General features: G+C 45.2%; 1 long non-coding RNA gene across 1 annotated transcript in view; it reads right to left on the bottom strand.

Moving 5' to 3' along the window:
• The window catches only part of LOC138815674 (uncharacterized), a 34,235-nt gene extending 19,978 nt beyond the window's left edge, over nucleotides 1–14,257 (bottom strand). The window contains exons 1-3 of the long non-coding RNA XR_011368412.1: nucleotides 13,408–14,257; nucleotides 7,840–7,944; nucleotides 5,979–6,134 (exon numbers count right to left, since the gene is read on the bottom strand). This is a non-coding gene — a long non-coding RNA (uncharacterized lncRNA). The remainder of the gene's footprint in view (nucleotides 1–5,978; nucleotides 6,135–7,839; nucleotides 7,945–13,407) is intronic.
• Nucleotides 14,258–19,089: the final 4,832 nt, after the last annotated feature.

Genomic DNA, 19,089 nt, shown 5'->3' with positions numbered 1-19,089 from the left:
AATAGAATGCCCACCGATTGGGAGAAGTTCTTTACTAGCCATACAACAGACAAGGCTCTCATATCTAAAATATATAGGAACTCAAAAAATTAAACCACCCAACAACAAATCCTCAAAGAAACAACTGCCCAATAAATCAGTGGGCGAAAGACTTAAAGAGAAGCTTCTCTGAAGAAGAAAGGATGGCCAATAGACACATGAAGAAATGTTCAACATCCCTAGCCATAAAAGAAATGCAAATCAAAACAACATTGAGATATCACCTTACTCCAGTTAGAACAGCAAAAATCAAGAACTCTAACAACAACAGATGCTGGAGGGGATGTGGACAGAAAGGAACCTTACTTCATTGTTGGTGGGAATGTAAACTTTTTCAACCACTTTGGAAAGCAGTATGGAGGTTCCTCAGAAGACTTCACATAGATCTCCCCTATGATCCAGCAATCCCACTTTTGGGCATTTACCCAAATGTTTACAAACAAGACCACACTAAAGCTACCAGCACAACTATGTTTATTGCAGCATTATTTACCATAGCTAAGATATGGAACCAACCCAGATGCTCCTCAGTAGATGAATGGATCAAGAAAATGTGGTATATATACACAATGGAATTCTATGCCTCCATCAGAAAGAATGACATTTCCCCATTTGTTAGGAAATGGAAAGGTTTGGAAAAAATTATATTAAGTGAAGTAAGCCAGGCCCAAAGAAGCATAGGTCCTATGGTTTCCCTTATTTGCAATATCTAGTATAGGTATGAGTCAAGCGGAAAAGGTCAGATAATGTGATGTTAGGAAAATGAACCCTTAAATATGTATTTTAATGTTTTCGTTTCTTTCATGCATGTGTTTCTAACGCATTTATAAGATTATTTCTTTGTTGCTTTGTATGTCCCTCCCCCACAGTGTAACCCCCGCTTTCACTATATTTGATGTCAGTATAACATGTGGAGGAGATGGGGACAAACAAGTGGTTTAAGGATTCAGGTGGACCTGTTGCAACAATGAGAAGTACAAAATGTCATGTCAAAACCAGCTTTACAATGTCGGTGTGGGGGCAGGAGGGCTGTATGATTGGGTGGAGGGGAGGGGGGAGGCTGGGAAGGGAGATGAAGGGTAAACAAAAGAGGAGGCTGCAATGCTTGGTAAGAAATGTATGCATTATCCTGCCCATGTAAATGTAACCCCTCTGTACAGTATGTTCTCAAATAAAATAAAATAAAATAAAATAAAATAAAATAAAACAAAAAAAAAGAAATGCAAATAGCCAAAAATATATGAAAAAAATGTCCAGTGTCTTTAGCCATGCTGGAAAACTTTTTAAAAAAATCAAAACGATAGAAAGATAACATATGCTGGCTAGGATGTAGAGCGACAGATTGTAAATTGATACAAGCATTATGGTAAACAATTTGAAGGTCTTTAAATAAATACATGAGCTCATGTACAATTATACTATGTCTATTTCAAGATTATTTATACCAGCTTGGGTATAGAATCAGTCTAAATGTCTATCAATGGAGAAATTGGTAATGATCTTTCTCTTTCACACACATATATACATGCACACACACACACACAAAGGAGAATTTTCCAGGCATAACAGTGATTGGAAAGCTATCATTTGGAGCACAATGGAGGCAAGGATTAAGTAAAGTTATCGAGACAAATGGCCCAGGGTCGTTCAGATATGTAGAGAACAATGACGGCCATGGACTAGTGCTGACCAGAAGTTGGGGAGGAGGAATGAAAAGGGGAAAGGTGAGGTTTGTTTGATCAGTGTGTCATGTCCTGTGTATGATTACTACTTGCTTATAAAAAGTATCAATATTAAGATTGTCATCTTCCATGACCAGAAGAGAACCGTTTTCTCCTGCCTACATGACTCCACTGCAGCCTAGGCCCCTGCCCCTGGCCCTAGGTGGTCTTCCCATTCGCCCTACTATGTCCCTCCCAAAATCATCCTTGTAAACACAACCCACAGCATACTATTCTCTGTGTGTATGTGAGTGTGTGTGGGTGCAAGCACAGGCCAATATGTGGACTTGAACTCCCTGTTCAGTGTGAATGCTCTACTCCTTAAGCCGCAGCTCCACTTCCAAGTTTTCTGGGATCATGCAATTTTCTACCCAGAATAGATTTGAATAATGACCTGTCAGCAGCCAGCCCTAGAATACTTTATCTGCATGCATGTTCTATTTACTATAGCACCATTCACAATAATATAGGGAATCATTCAAGTGTCCATCACTGGACGAATAAAAAGACAGTACATACATATTTTAGTACATTATTCAGCCTAAAATTAAAAATAAAACTGCCTGGTACAGGTGGCTCCTGCCTGTCATCCTATCTACACAGGAGATAGGAGGATTGAAGTCAAGCCAGCCCAGGCAGGATATCCATGAGAGTCTTACTTCAAATATCCATCAGAAAACCAGGAATGGAGCTGTGCCTCAAAGTGGTAAAGTGATAGTCTGGAGCTAAATGCTCAGGGACCACTTACTGTCCCTAATTCAAGCACCAAAAAAGAACCAGAAAAAAGAAACCAACACTCAGACACTATGGATGGATCTGGAGGACACTCAGTTTCATGAAGTAATACAGCCAGAGGAACACCAATATCACACACACCCTTTCATATTTAAAGAAATGTGGCTTTAGAGTAGATAGGAGAACCACAGGACATTGTTGAAGCAGCCTCCTTTGGTGAAGTGGAGAGCCTCTGCTACCAAGAGGCTCCTGTGACTTCTCTGATCCTGTTCTCTCCACTGAGCCCAGGCTTCCTTGCTGCAGCCACACTGGCATTTGCACTGTAGGATCTGGGGGCCACTGCTATTCCAACTGCCTGGAATGCGTTTCCCGACACCCAGCTGCTCACTCCCCTATTCTTCCCCAAAACCCCCTTGCCAAACAGGTCTACTCTGATACTTAAAAATACAACCTTGTGCACATGTGTACACAACACACATCTGCAAACACACAAAGACACAGAGTATTTCCAACACTCATCCTGATTCTTTCTGCCTTAATCTTCCTTTTCATATATACTATGTAGTACTTTTATAATTTTGGGTATTCTCACTCTCCATGCTTGAGTGTAAACCCACAGAGATAATTTTATGCTGTTCTCAGCATTCTGTCAGTCTTCAGCATGATGTCACTCATCCTGTAGGCACTCAGTAAATGTCCATTGAATGAAAGCCTACCCATTCCCTCACACATTTATTCAACAAGTATACTGCCATACATGGTCAAAGCTCTTTCCTACTGTTTTCCCATGACTCCTCTACACAACCCCTGTCACCCTTGCCTCGTGGTCTCCCCACCTGTGTTCCCAAGCCCTTTGCCTAAAGCTTTGTGACCCTCAATTTTACATATGGAGATGGTGTGCACACACCAAATAACCTGTTCCTCCTCTGGGAAGCCTTTCCATACCATCTGAACTCCTTACTGGAGTTCTTCCAAGTCTCTCTGTAAGCCATGAACCCGTCCTAGCTAATGGTCTGTGTGACATTGTGGCTAACCTGTGGAACCCTCATCCTCAGGCCAACTTTTCGTCTTCTCTCCAAGTGCTGAGCCAAATGCACTGCAGCTGTTCCACAAAGGTTTAGGAGTGTTCGAGGATGCCCATGCATCATACTGTCAATTGAAAAGTCAAAGGAATACCTGAGTTTTGGAGAGTGAGCTCATCTGGCCCCAAAAGACTGGCATGAAATCATAAAATGACTTGCCTCCTGGTTGGCACAAGGCCCTGCCCACAGCCCCAAGGGTACACAATGCCCCTCTCCCTCATCTCCATAATGCAACCCAACACTGAAATCCCACCCAGTGCAGCAGTGACCAGGCACCCTATCTACTGCCCTGGGACTACTAGAAACTAGCTTCAAGCCAAACCCACTGCCGGGAACTGAAACCTAGTCCCTCATTTCAGGACCCCTGAGACAACGAAAAAGAACTTAGAAACCATGGAAATTCACAGTACGTCCCTCCCCATCCACCCATTTCACTGACCAATGATCCTTGTGAAATTCAGAAGTCCCTAGATTCCTCCTCTCAGCTCTCCTTCAGCATCCGGGTCAACCCTGTCTATCAGCAAGGTGCCCATTTCTTGTATATTTTTGGCTCTCAGTGCTTCTGTAACAAAAATCCTATCTTATTCTCTGGGAAGAGCTCTGTTCCCTAATTACCCCAGAGATACACCACTGTTTCACTGGGAGCCTTAGCCTTCTCCTGCTGCAAATCTCATCAGTCTGCCTTGCACACTCAGTCTCTTGACTCCGGTGAACATACAACAGAGGTCCAATGTGTCCAACTCCTCCCCATCACACACCTGTCTTCCAAAGGCAGAATCACCCTCAGTACTTCCATCGTGTAGAAATCTAATGTGCTGCTGAATGAATATCACAGTGGTGGAGGTTCATATCCAATCTTACTGAATTTCTGCTCATGTCCACATGTACTCATCTCCATCCACATGCTCCTATATTTTCATGCTTTCTTAGGTCTCTTGCTCATTCAAAGGTTTCTCCACCTCTAGTTGATAGGAAGGAAAAGTATTGTATTTCCTACATTTTTTGGTTCAAAAATGGGCTCTGGAGACTTATAGTGTGGTAATATTTGAAACTCAGCTTCCTCCACACTATGTGCCCTAGGACAATAAACAGGCCCTACTCTTCTTCCATGAGACCTAGAGGCTTCCCCTGGGAACTGACAAGGAAAAGGAAGCAACATGCCCAAGCCTGGTGCTCTGGGGAAGGTGGTGTCAACTGGAAGCATCTTTGGGGACTCAAAGTGTCTCTCCTAAGAATCTGACAAATCCCAGTGCTGAAACCCTTGTATTATGGAAATGTAATTCTCTATCTGTTCATTTTCCACATGCAGCCCAACCCAATACCCTTTCCTTCCCCAAACATTTTTAAGTTGTCCCTCATACAAGTACACAATTTCCTTTTGTAATAACAGAGAAGCCAACCTGTGCTGTACCAGATTCACAAAGTCTAGGTGCTAAAGGCTCACCTGTATAATCCTAACTACTGTACACGCTGACACTGAGAAGACAGTAGATAAAGCCAGCCTGAGCAGACTCCATGTCCAACTCTGTAGAAAATCAGGCCTAGAAGAGTGACTCCACTGGTAGAACATCAGCCAGAAAAACACCCACACTCAAGAGAGAGAAAGGGAAAGAGGGGACCTGAGGGGGAGAAAGAAAATGGACAGAGAGAAAAACAGAGGGACATGCATACATACCTAAAGACAGACAAAGAGACAAATTCAGGAGAAAGGATTGAGTGAGAAGGAATGGGATAGGGAGAAAATGATTAGAGGAGAAGAGGAGAAGAAGAATGGTGGTGTAAAAAAGGAGAGATTAGAGACAGTAAAGGGGAGGATGGCCCAAGGAAAGGCCACAGAGGAAAAGGAGACTGAAAAACAGAGTTCAAGCCAGCACACTCCGAAATGCATACACACAAAAACAAAAAGAGAATAAAAAAACATTGAGAAACCATGGAAATTAATATTACTTTCCTCCCCAAATGCCCTATTCACTGAACACTGTTCCATGAGGAGTTCACCATTCCTTACTTTCCTCCTCAGCTCTCTTTGAGTATCAGTATCAACCCTGTCTTAAACCAGTTATGCATCATTTGTCTATTTGGAACCTTATTGCTTCTCTCACCAGAAACCTATCTCATACTTTGAGAATAGCATTGCTCCCCAAATACCCCTGAGCATTACCACTGATCCACCAGGAGCCCCAGCCCTCCTCTTGCCTCTAATCACATCAGTCTACTCTTCAGGTTCAGCCTTCTGACCCAGTGTACACATAGAAAACGTCAGGTTTGCCCAACTCCTCCCCATCACACACTTCTCACCCAAAGGCAGCATCAATCCTCAGCACGGCCTTTGTGTGCAATTCTACTGCCCTGGGTGAACCAATACAAATAATCTAGTGTGAAGGGTCATATATAATCTTACTGAATTTTTGTTCTTGTGGGAAGGCAGTCATCCCAGGCAGGGTCCATCCACGGGTGTGGTCCATATACAACCAATGTCCGTCCAGGCTATGTCCTTCCACAGATCCCAGTTTATATCCATGATTCCTGAGGTTTCCTGTTCCTTTACCACCTCTAGCTGAAAGGAAGGGAATATATTTTAATTCATACACTTTGTGGTTCCAAAAATGGCCTCTTGATGTTCAGAATGTTCAAATATTTAAAACTTGGCTCCGATAGCATTCTTTATTCCCCACGAAGAAAAATTGGGCTCTGTTATTCTTCCATGAGGCCTAAAGTATTTACTGGGAAATGGAAGCACCATGCCCATGCTGGGTGCTCTGGGAAAGGGGGCCTCTCTGGGGACTCATACAGTCTCTACTAATATTCTGACACCTCTCAGTGCACCTTTACAGTGCACATGTCATCCTTCCCTGTCCATTTACACCAACCCATTATCCCCTTGCTTCCACAACCAATTGTAAGGTGACTCTTACACAGCTGTCCCTCATATAAATACACAAATCCCCTTTCAAAACAGAGAAAGCAACCTTTGCCTCACCAGATTAACAAAGCCAAATTGCCTTCCCTGATGCTGTAGGCTTATTTCTGTAATCCTACCTATCTGCCAAGTTGACACCTTGAAGATTGCATTTACAGCAAGTCTGGGAAGACTCCATCTTCAAGTAACTAGAGAAATGCGAGCCTGGAAGTGTAACTCAAGCAGGAGAGAACCAGACATATCCATGAAAACTGAGAGAGAGAGAGAGAAAAGAGAAAGACAGAGAGGGAGAAAGGGAAAGAAGAAATAAGAGAGAAGTGTAGAGAGAGAGGAGTAGTGAGGGAGGTGGGGAGAGAGAGACAGGTTCAAGAGCGGGAAGAGAGGGAAAGGGAATGGTAGAGGGAAGTAGAACAGCAAGAAGAGGAACAGGAGAATTAGAATAGCAGTAGTTATGGGAGGAGTGAAAACAATGAAGAGAAATGGTGGGGAGGAGCAGGGAGAAGGTGAGAAAAGTGGAGAGAGAACAGAGATGGCAAAGGATACAGAGCATAAGAAAAAAAAGCACTGAGGTGTAGCATCACACACAAACACATACACACAACAAACAAAAGGAAACAATAAAAGAATAACGATTGAGAAATCTTACAAATCAACAGTTAATACCTTCCCAATCACTTTCTTCACTGAAGAATGGCACATGTGGAATTCAGGATTCCTCAGTTCCCTTCTTAACTTGCCTCCTGTCTTCTCCTTTACATTTAGTGTCCACTCTGTCATTTACTTTGTACCCATCTTTTCCCTCTTGTAGCTCATATTGGGACTCTTACCAGAATCCCATTTTGTTCTTTCAGGGGAGATCTGCTCCCGAATAGCTCTGAACTGGACCACTGATCCCACCTCCTGCAGAAAATCTCATCAGTCTGCTCTGCAGGCTTAGCCTCCTGATATCAGTGCACACATAGCAAAAGCCAGGTGTTGGGGCTGGGAAGGTGGTTCAGTGGTAGAGTGCTTGCCTTGCATGCATAAGTCCCTGGGTTCTATTCCTCAGCATTGCATAAGCAGGGAAAAAAGGTGGAAGTGGAGCTGTGGCTGAAGTGGTAAAGCGCTAGCCTTGAGCTGAAGAGCTGAGGGACAGTGCCCAGGCCCAGAGTTCAGGCCCCATGACAGGACCCCCTTCCCTCAAGAAAAAAAAATGTCAGGTGTGCCCAATTTCTCCCCATCACACACTTGTCTCCCAAGAGCAGACAGCATCATCCTGCACCACTCCCTCTCTGTGGAAATCTCATTGCCCTGGCTAAACCAACACAAATAACCCAGTGGAAGAGGTCATATTCAATCTTACCGAATTTTCACTCCTGTCCAGATGCAGTCATCCCAGCAGGGTCCATCCACAGGCACCACTGTATCTTTATGCTTTCTTAGGTCTCGTGCTCATTCACAGGTTTCTCTGATAGGGAGAAAATGTATTTAATCCATACATTTTCTTTCATTAAATAATGAGCTCTGGATGTTCAGAATGTTCTCAGATTTGAAACTCTGCTCCCCTGGCAATCTGATTTACTAACCAGAAAACTTGGGCTCTGCTCTTCTTCCATGAGGCCTAAAGTCTTCACCTGGGGACTGCTAGGGGAAAGGAAGCACCCTGCCCAAAGCCTGGTGTTTTGGGGAAGTTGTGTCAGTAGGGGGACTCCCTGTGGATGAACAGGTTCTCTACAATACCTCTCACTCCTTTCTGTGCTGACATACTGGCACTGTGCACAGGTTCTTTCCACCCTGTCCATTCTGCACAACCACCCACCACATGTTTCCCTCCTCAAACAGTTCCAAGATGTCTCTCACACATCCGTCCCTCAGATAAGTACACAAATCCCTGTGCTACACCAGATTAACAAGGTCAGAAACATTGCTGATGGTGGTGGATCATGCTTGTAATCATAGTTCTTCCAAAATGTGACACCAGAAGATCAGAATTTAAACCAGCCAGGGCACACTCCATCTTCAATTAAGTAGAAAAATGCTGGCTTAGAGGTGTGACTTAAGTGATAGAGCAAGAGCTATGAACATGCCAACTCAAAGAGAAAGATCTAGAGAGGCAGGAGAGAAAAAGACAGATTTGTGAGTACAGTGGATGGGAGAGAGAATAGAAGAGGAAGAGAAGAGGAGAGAGAAGAGGGAAAGGGGAAGAAGAGACGGAGAGGAATGGCTTGGAGGAAAGTGAGCTGGAAAGGGGAAGAGAGACAGGAAATAGGGAGAAAGAAGAGACAGAAAAGGAGACAAAGAGAAAATCACTCAGTTCAAGTGCCAGTACCAGCACACACTCACAAACACATGCACACAACCACAAAATAACCCAAAGAAAATAAAATCAAACGAGAGACACAACATGGAAATCAACAGTAATTCCCTGTCCACCCGTCTTCACTACAGATGGTTCCATGTAGAATTCAAGAAACCTTAGCTTCCTCCTCTCAGCTCTCCTTCAGCATCAGTGTCAACCCTGTCTATCAGCAAGGTGCCTATTATTTGCCCAATTTTGGCCCTCATTGCTTCACTCACCAGATTCCCCTCTCATTCTTTCAGCTGAGTTCTGTTCCCCAAGTGCCCCTGAGCCAGCCCACCTCCTGCTGCAAATCTCATCAGTTTGTCCTGCAGCTTCAATCTCCTGGACCCAGTGCACATATAGCAAAGGCCAGGTGTGCCCAAGTGCTCCCCACGGCTCATCACCTAAAAGCAGCACCAGCCCTCAGCATTGCCTCTGTGTGGATTTCTAATATCCTAGCTGAACCAACACACATAACCCAGTGGTGGAGGATGATATCCTATCTTAACAAATTACTTTTCATGTGGGAACACAGTCTACCCAGGCAGGGTCCATCTTCAGGTAAAGCCCATCCAGTCCCTGACCATCGGAACTACTTATAAGCAGAAGGACACAAGCAACTACTATTATCCACACTTTCTCAGGTCTCTTGCTCCTTCAGAGATCACTCTCACTCTGGTGAATGGAAAGAAAAAATGCTTTAATTCATATACTTTGTAATACCAGAAATTGACTCTGGATGTTAAAAATGTTCTAATATTTGAAACTCAGCTTCCTTCCCTCCATGGTTCCCATAGGAAAAAAATCAGGCCCTCCTATTCTACCATGAGACCTATATTCTTCCCTTGGGAACTTACAGGGAAAACACCATGGCCAAAGTCTATGCTCTGGGGAAGCAGGTTCAGCTGGTGCCTCTTTGGGGAGTCTCACAAGGTCTCTACTAAGAACCGGACACCTCTCAGTGTTGACACCCTTGCACTGTGGAAATGTAATTCTCTGCCTATTGTCATCCTACACACTAGCCCACCATAGCCTTCCTTTCTAAACACTTGTGAGGTGTACCTTACACAGCTATCCCTCACATAAGCATACCAATCCCTTTTGAAACAACAGACTAACCAACCCGTGCTCTACCAGATTCACAACGTCCAAAGAACTGCTAGCTCCTGGAGGCTCATGTGTGTAATCCAAACTATTCTACTAGTTGACATTGGGAAGTCTGCAGACAAAGCCAGCCTGTGTAGACTCTACTTATTGCAACCAGAAAAATTCAGGACTAGAGGTGTGACTACAGAGGTAGATCACCAGCCAGAAACATGTAAACTGAAAGAAAAATGAGAGTGAGAGACTAAGACAGACAGAGAGAGAGAAAGAGAGAGAGAGAGAGACAGACAGACAGACAGACAGACAGACAGACAGACAGACAGACAGACAGACAGACAAACAGACAGACAGAATCGGCGGAAAGAGACAGAGACAGATTCAGGAGGAAGAAAAGAGTGAGATGGAATGGGAAAGGGAGAAGAGGGGAAACATCAGAAGTGAAGGAGAAGAGGAAAATATGAGGGAGTAGGAATGAAGAGAAATGGTAGAGGGGGGAGAGCAAAGAAAGTCCAGGAGGAAAAGGAGACTCGGCGAGAAAACCAGACAAGTATAGAGTACAAGCCATTATACCACCACACGCTCACAAATGGATCCAATAATAAAGAAAAAAGAAAGACAATAAAGAAAAATCATGGAGACATCATGGAAATTCACAGTTCTTCCCTCCACACCCACCCTCTTCAATGAACTCTGGTCCATGTGGAGTTCAGGACTGTTAGCTTCCTCCTCTCACCTCTCCTTCAGCATCAGTTTCAACCCTGTCCATCACCAAGATGCCTGTCCTATGACCACTTTGGCCCTCACTGCTTCTCTCACCAGAAACTCATTATTTGAGAAGAGCTCTGTTCCCTAAATACCCCTGAGGTGCACCACTGATCCCACAGGAGCCCCAGCCCACCTCCTGCTGCAAATCTCATCATTATGCAGTGCAGGCTCAGCCCTCTGAGCCCAGCCCCCCCATAGCAAAGGCCAGCTATGCCCAACTCTCCCCATCCCACACTTGTTACTCAAGGGCAGCATCCGCCCTCAGCACTGCCTCTGTGGGAATCTAATGACCTTGCTGAATCAAAACAAATTTCACAGTGGAGAAGGCTCACATCCAATCTCACTGGATTTCTGTGGAAATGCAGTCAGCCCAGGCAGGGTCCAGCCACAGGCACCACTATATAGCCATGCTTTCTCGGGTCTCCTGTTCCTTCACATAATTCACCACCTGTAGCTGAAAGCAAGGGAATATATTTTAACTGGTACACTTTGTGATTCCAAAAACGGACTCTTGCTGGTTCTCCCTGCAGAAAATTAGGGTTTACTTTTCCATGAGTCCTACAGTTTTTCCCAGGAAACTGCCAGGGGAAAGGAAGCATCATGCCCAAAGCCTAGTGCTCTCGGGAAGGGGGTGTCAGCTGGGGGCTTCCCAGGAAACTACCAGAATCTCTAGAAAGATATGACAACACTGAGCGCTGACCCTTTGTGCAGTACACATGTTCCTCCCTCCCTGTCCATTTGCACACCAGGCCACCACCCCCTTCCTTCAACACCATTTGTAAGGTGTCCCTCACACAGCTGTCCCTTACAGAACTACACAAAACCCTTTCAAATAACAGAGAAGGCAACCTGTGCTACACCAGACTAACAAAGTCTAATGTGTTGCCTGATGCTGGAGGCTCTTGCCTGTAATCCTAGCTATCCCACAAGTTTACCTGCAACATTATACAGACAGCACTTTGGGAAATTCCTTCCTCAATTAACTAGAGAAATGAAAGCCTGGAGGTATGACAAGTGGGAGGGAACTAGTTATGACCATGTAAACTGAAAGAGATGAAGAGAGAGATAGGAGAGACAGAGAAAAAGACATTGTGAGAGACTGATTCAAGAGCAGGGAGAAAGGAAGACAGAATGGAACAGGAAGATACATGAGGAGGGAATAGGAAGAGAAGAAGAGGGAGAAGAATGAAAGGGGAAGAATAGGAGGAATGTAAGAGGGAGAAAGAAAATTAAGGAAGGTAGTTGGGATGGGGTGGAGAGTTGAGAAGGTGAGGATGAGAAGAGAGTGCAAAGGAGACAGAAAGAGAGAAAAGCAGAGTTCAAGCTCCAGTACCAGTACACATGCAAAACACGTACACACAACAAGCCAACATGAGATAAAAGAAAAAGCATGAAGAAATCAAGGAAAGTCAGAGAACTTCCCTCCCCACCCACCCTCTTCACTAAATACTGGTCCATGTGGAGTTAAGGATTCCTCAGCTCTTTCCTGACCATCCTGAGTTGTCATACAGCATCAGTGTCAGTCCTTTATTTCAATAAGGTGCCCATCCTTTACCCTCTTTTGGCCTTCCTGGTTTCTCTCACCACAATCCCATCTCATTCTTTGAGGGGAGATTTGCTTCCCAAATGGCCCTGAGTTTGATCTGATTCACCCAGAGGTCCAGGCCACTTCCTTCCACTGTCTACTCTGAAGGCTCAGCTTCTTGACCCAGAGCACAAATAGCAAGGGCCATGTGGACCCAACTCCTCCCCATCACTCCCTTGTCACCCCCCGAAGCTGAACCAACACATATGACCCAGTGGTGGAGGGTCACATCCAATGATACCAAGTCTCTGCTCATATTCAGAAACAGTCAGCCCAGTCAGGGTCCATCCACAGACAAAGTCCACCAAGCATCCATCCACAGGCACCACTGTATCTCCATACTTTCTCAGGAATTGTGCTCCTTCTCACGTTTCTCCACCTCTACCTTCAAAGAAGGGATATTATTCTACTTCATATCCTTGGCCAGTCTAAACAGTGGCGCTGGTTGGTCAGACTGTTCTCTTATTTGAAACTCAGCTAACCCAACCTTCTGCTTCCCCTTAGAGAAAATGGGGGCTCATGGGAGGAGTTGCAATTCAAAACAACCTGTCTAGGTAATAGGGTCTCTTTGATAGTGAGCAAATAAACAACTCTGAAAAAAGAGATTCTTGGATGATGGTTTTATGTTGGGATTATGATGAGATTTAGAGAGAAATCACACAGGCAGGAGAGTGCATTGAAATGGAGGAAAGTAAGGGGAGAAAACATTGAAAGTGCACTGGGTGAATGGCGACAGGTATCTCTCCATTCCCAGTGAAGATTTGCCTTTATGCTCCAACCTAGCCAGGGTAACTAGTGTGCTCAGTAGTTGTACCCAGTCACCTAGAGACTGCGGAAGGAGAAGCAGAGTCCAGGATGTGTCCTGCCCCTCATATGCATGGATTCCTATACCCACAAGCTCAAAGGCCTCATCTTGAACCGAACTAAAGAACTCAATAAACTGGCAAGTAGGGACACAAGCAACCTACCTGGAAGGTGAGATGACCCGCTGCAGAATTTGGGACAAAAACACCTTAGTGTTGAGGGCACAAATGGGAAAGGTTGTTCAATGAAGTGACAATACTCTTAAGTAAGGGATCAATGTGGATATGCCCAGCTCAGAAGGTACAGGCAGCTTGAGGCCCCTTTCAGCTTACCTTTCAGCATTGGAAAGCCTTGGTGATGTCAGCTGTCCTTTCTCCAGAAGAAATCCCTGCTGGTGAATCACACAACCTGGCCATGCTGGCCTGAGACGTCCGCAGGGTGAACTTCCTGCACGACTCCTTCCCCACTTGCAGCTCTTCAATTGCACACCTCTCTGCTTTTCCACACACCAGATAGTCACCCCGAAGGTCTGAGTCTGGTGGGTGGTTTTCAATTTTGCTGTTTCAGAGTTCTGTACCCATTTCTCTGGGCCAGCTTTACTCTCAATCTGTGGACATTACTTTGGGGCATTCATGACTTGCAGCTCTTCAATTCCACACCTCGCTGCTTTGCCACACCCCAGTTAGAGTTACCCCAAAGGTCTGAGTCTGGTGGGTGGTTTTCAATTCTGCTGTTTCAGATTCCTGTCCCCCTTTCTCTCGGACAGCTTTACTCTCAATTTGTGGACATTACTCTGGAGCCTTCACACAGCAGCAGATTCTTCAAAAAATAGTGACTATCCTGTTAGCCACCCTCCTCCAGCCCGTCTAATGTTCCACCTGGGGCCTATGGCCTCCCCCTGAGGCTGCGCAGTGGGAAGAGCATTTTCCACTGAGTGGGAACTGTCTAGTGTGCCCGAGCAGCTAAAATAATCCGGGCCCCAAATGAAGCTGGAACTGGAGATCTGCAGGGTGTATAGCGGAAGCACAAGCAGACTGGCACTTCGGGTTCTCTTCAGAGGTAACTGAAATTCTGAGGACAAGCTGAAGGCCTGAGGTGCAGAAAAGGTTGCTCTTTTTCATGCAGGGAGAGGGCTGGTGGGATTTTCCTCAGGAGTTGGGCATGGTGGACTAGCCAAAGGCATCGTTTTTGGTTCTACACTGCTAGCATTCTCCTTGAAGTGTTCCTGCATGAGCAGGTAGGTGCCCATGGCTTCATTGAATTCTCGGCCCTGGATTGCCTTTTCAATGCCAGCTACGCTGTACCCCATGTCACACATGACTGTGACAATAATGGGGTCCAGCTTTTTGGGAAGTGGCTCATCAGGAAGCAGGCCAAATCCCATACCTAGAGCCAGCCATGGGTGCTGCATTATTTTCTTAATAGCAGGCCTCAGATTGAAGTCCACAGCCAGCAGTTTAGAAAGGAGATCACGGCCCATTGCAGATAGGTAAAGGGGACCGGTGTACCTGGACTCTAGGATTTGTTTCTCTATCTGAGTCATCTTATACCCCTCAAATGGGAACTTTCCTGTTGTCATCATATATAACAGGATGCCCAAGTCCCAAAAGTCCACCTTGTACCCATCGAACATGTTGTATAGGAACACTTCAGGAGGGTGGAATATCAAGGCTCCACAAACCCCCTTTACCAACTGCCCTGGGGACACCCTGATGCTAAGGCCAAAATCACTGACCCTGGCATTGTGGTTGGTGTCCAACAGCAAGTTGTCGACCTTCAGATCTAGGTGTGCAATACTGTTCTCAGCTCTTTCTTGAGAAGAACTTTGACCGCCACTGTGGTGTCTGTGAGGCAGTGATGGGCCAGTTTTACATAGCCAAAGCTGCCGTAACCAATGACCTCTCTTAAATTGTACTTTCCAATGACAGTGATCTCCTCCTCCCTGGGGAAGGAACTAAAGTTGTATATTAACATCTTGCAGCTGGAATGGCAAGTGATCAAGAATAAGAATTATCTAAGATAATCTAAATAGAGTTAGTAACTTATAAATCTTAAAAGGAAACTACCAACGAACAAGTAAATACAACCCCCACCCCTGACAAGTAAATGAAATCCCCAAACCCAAACAACAAAACCACCACTCCTCCCCACACCCAAAGAAAGCAGCCAAGTAGCTCGTAGTCCATCCAGCGGATCAGCAAGTAAAAGCTCCCAGCGCTGTAACTGACAAAGCTGGAGAGCAGCTGCTTCTTATATACCCTGCTGGGAATGCCTCACAATGCCCTGTGATGTCAGGGGCAGATGGACCAATCACAAGTCAGGCCATTGACATAAGTGAGGAAGTGGACCAATCAGAGCCCAGTTCACACCCGCTGGCAGTTAGGTACTTGGACCAGGAAGACCCTGGTTGCCAAGGACAATGGGCACATGGCAGGATGCTCTTCCTGCTACCATGGCAGCCACGTGGTAATCATGAGGACATTGACCAGTGGCCCTCATATTTCTTGGGGTTTGGGCATCCTAGGATGGTCCCTGGGAGGGAATCACCCACTGGGCTCTTTATGAGACAATCCAGAGAGCAAGACAATCCTTGCAGGCACCATAAGAAGTGAACAAAACAAGTTTACACTATTAACCCCAGAAAGGTCTCTTGAGACTACCTTGTCCGGGGCTAGATACCCAGAACCAAGAGCAGCCTCAGCCACCAAACCTCCAAACCTCCAATAGGCAATTCTGACCCTCCAACCTTTATTAGTTGGTCTGCAAACCACCCATTAGTCGGTCTGCAAACCTCCAAACCTCACACCTCCAAAGCTCCAAAGCTCCAACCCTCCAAAGGGGAAGGCTTTTCCCTTTCTTCCCTTCCTCCCCCACATGCAGGCCTCTCCACTGTCCATAGACCTCCTGGAGGGAGGTCGCAAATGGCCATTCATGCTCCTCCCCCAAGCTGCCCAACTACAATCCCAATAGGCAGCTTGCTATGTGCATGCCTCTAGAAGCAAGCCCCACCCCCTTGTGGTGGCATGCCCCTCCAGTGCCCCTTGGGGTGGTGACACCTTGAAGATTGCATTTACAGCAAGACTGGGAAGACTCCATCTTCATGTAACTAGAGAAATGCGAGCCTGGAAGTGTAACTCAAGCAGGAGAGAACCAGACATATCCATGAAAACTGAGAGAGAGTGAAAAGAGAAAGAGAGAGGGAGAAAGGGAAAGAGGAAAAAAGGGAGAAATGTAGAGAGATAGAAGGAGTGAAGGAGGTGGAGGGAGAGGGAGACAGATTCAAGAGTGGGAAGAGAGTGAAAGGGAATTGTAGAGGGTAGTAGAACAGCAAGAAGAGGAACAGGAGAATTAGAATAGGAGTAGTTATGGGAGGAGTGAAAACAAAGGAAGAGAAATGGTGGGCAGGAGCAGGGAGAAGGTGAGAAAAGTGGAGAGAGAACAGAGATGGCAAAGGATACAGAGCATAAGAAAAAAAAAGCACTGAGGTGTAGCAGCACACACAAACACATACACACAACAAACAAAAGGAAAAAAATAAAAGAATAGCGATTGAGAAATCTTACAAATCAAGTTATTTCCCTCCCAATCACTTTCTTCACTGAAGAATGGCACATGTGGAATTCAGGATTCCTCAGTTCCCTTCTTAACTTGCCTCCTGTCTTCTCCTTTACATTTAGTGTCCACTCTGTCATTTACTTTGTACCCATCTTTTTCCTCTTGTAGCCCTTATTGGGACTCTTACCAGAATCCCATTTTGTTCTTTCAGGGGAGATCTGCTGCCGAATAGCTATGAGCTGGACCACTGATCCCACCTCCTGCAGAAAATCTCATCAGTCTGCTCTGCAGGCTTAGCCTCCTGACATCAGTGCACACATAGCAAAAGTTAGATGTGCCCAAATCTTCTCTATAACACAAGTGTCACTCAAGGGCAGACAGAATCAGCCTGCATCAAAACCTGTCTGCAAATCTCATGGCCCTGGCTAAACCAACACAAATAACCCAGTGGTAGAGGTCATATACCAACCTACCGAATTTTTGCTCCTGTCCAGATTCAGTCATCCCAGGCAAGGTCCATCCAGAGGCACCATTTTATCTACATATTTTCTCATCTCTACCTTCAAGGAAGGAATATTATTCTACTTCATACCCTTGCCAGTCTAAACAGTGGCGCTGGTTGGTCAGACTGTTCTCATTTGAAACTCAGCTAACCCAGCCTTCTGGTTCCCCTTAGAGAAAATGGGGGCTCATGGGAGGAGTTGCAATTCAAAACAACCTGTCTAGGTAATAGGGTCTCTTTGATTGTGAGCAAATAAACAACTCTGAAAAAAGAGATTCTTGGATGATGGTTTTATGTTGGGATTATGATGAGATTTAGAGAGAAATCACACAGGCAGGAGAGTGCATTGAAATGGAGGATAGTAAGGCCAGAAACCATTGACAGTGCACTGGGTGAATGGAGACATGTACCTCTCCATTCTAGTGAAGATTTGTCTTTATGCTCCAACCCAGCCAGGGTAACTAGTGTGCTCAGGTGTTGTACCCAGTCACCTAGAGATTGCAGAAGGAGAAGCAGAGTCCAGGATGTGTCCTGCCCCTCAGATCCATGGATTACTATACCATCAACACCAAGGGCCTCACTTTAAACCTAAATAAATATTTTTGCATTATTTACCATAGCTAACATATGGAACCAACCCAGATGCCCCTCAGTAGATGAATGGATCAAGAAAATGTGGTATATATACACAATGGAATTCTATGCTTCCAGCAGAAAGAATGACATTGCCCCATTTGTTAGGAAATGGAAAGACTTGGAAAAAATGATATTAAGTAAAGTAAGCCAAGCCCAAATAAACATAGGTCCCATGGTTTCCCTTATTTGCAATAACCAGCTTATGTCTTGTGTCAAGCAGAAAAGGTCAGATAAGGTGATGTTAGGGAAATGAACCCTAAGATATGTATTCAAATATTTTTTTCCTTTCATGTGATTGTTTCTAACACATTTATAAGATTATTTCTTTGTTGTTTGTATGTCCCTCCCCCACATTATAACCCTTGCTTTCACTGTATTTGATGTCGGTATAATTTGTGGAGGGGAAGGGGAAAAACAAGTCATTTAAATAAGGATACAGGTGGACCCGTTGCAGCAATGAGAAGTACAAGTTGTCATGTAGAAAACGAACTTTACAACTTTGGTGTGGTGGGGGGAGGTTTCGGTGGGGAGGCAGGTGGAGGCTAGGAAGGGATGTGAAGGGTAAACAAAGAGGAAGCTACAATGCTTGATAGGAAATGTACTCAATATATTGCCCATGTAATTGTAACCCCTCTGTACAGTATGTTCACAATAAAAAAATCTAAATAAATGAACTAGCAAGTGGGGACACAAGCAACCTACCTAGGTGAGATGACCTGAAGCATTTGGGACAAAAACACCTTAGTGTTCAGGGGACAAATGGGAAAGGTTGTTCAATAAAGTGACAATCCTCTTATGTAAGGGATCGATGTGGAAAAGCCCAGCTCAGAAAGTACAGCAGCTTGAGGCCACCTTTCAGCTTACCTTTCAGCATTGGAAAGCCTTGGTGATGTCAGCTGTCCTTTCTCCGGGAGGAAGCCTTGCCAGAGAATCCCCTAGCAGCTGTCACACAACCTGGTCATGCTGGCCTGAGACCTCCACAGTATGAACTTCCTGCAAGACTCCTTTCCCACCTGCAGCTCTTCAATTCCACATCTGCTTTTCCATACCCCAGTTAGTGTCACCCCGATGGTCTGAGACTGGTGGCTTTCAATGGTGCTGTTTCAGAGTTCTGCACCACTTTCTCTGGGACAGCTTTGCTCTCAATCTGTGGACATTACTTTGGGGCCTTCACATAGCAGCAGAGTCTGCGAAAAATGGTGACTATCCTGTTAGCCACCCTCCTCCAGTCCTGTCTAATGTTCCACCTGGGGGCTATGGCCTCCCAGTGAGGATGCCCAGAGGGAAGACCATTTTCCACTGAGTGGAAACTGTCTAGTGT

The sequence above is a fragment of the Dipodomys merriami genome, unplaced genomic scaffold, assembly GCF_024711535.1.
Source record: "Dipodomys merriami isolate MVZ:Mamm:240054 unplaced genomic scaffold, mDipMer1.0.p SCAF_657, whole genome shotgun sequence".
Classification (NCBI taxonomy): domain Eukaryota; kingdom Metazoa; phylum Chordata; class Mammalia; order Rodentia; family Heteromyidae; genus Dipodomys; species Dipodomys merriami.
The sequence above is the reverse complement of the archived record's forward strand: the minus strand, read 5'-3'. Positions and strand labels throughout refer to the sequence as shown.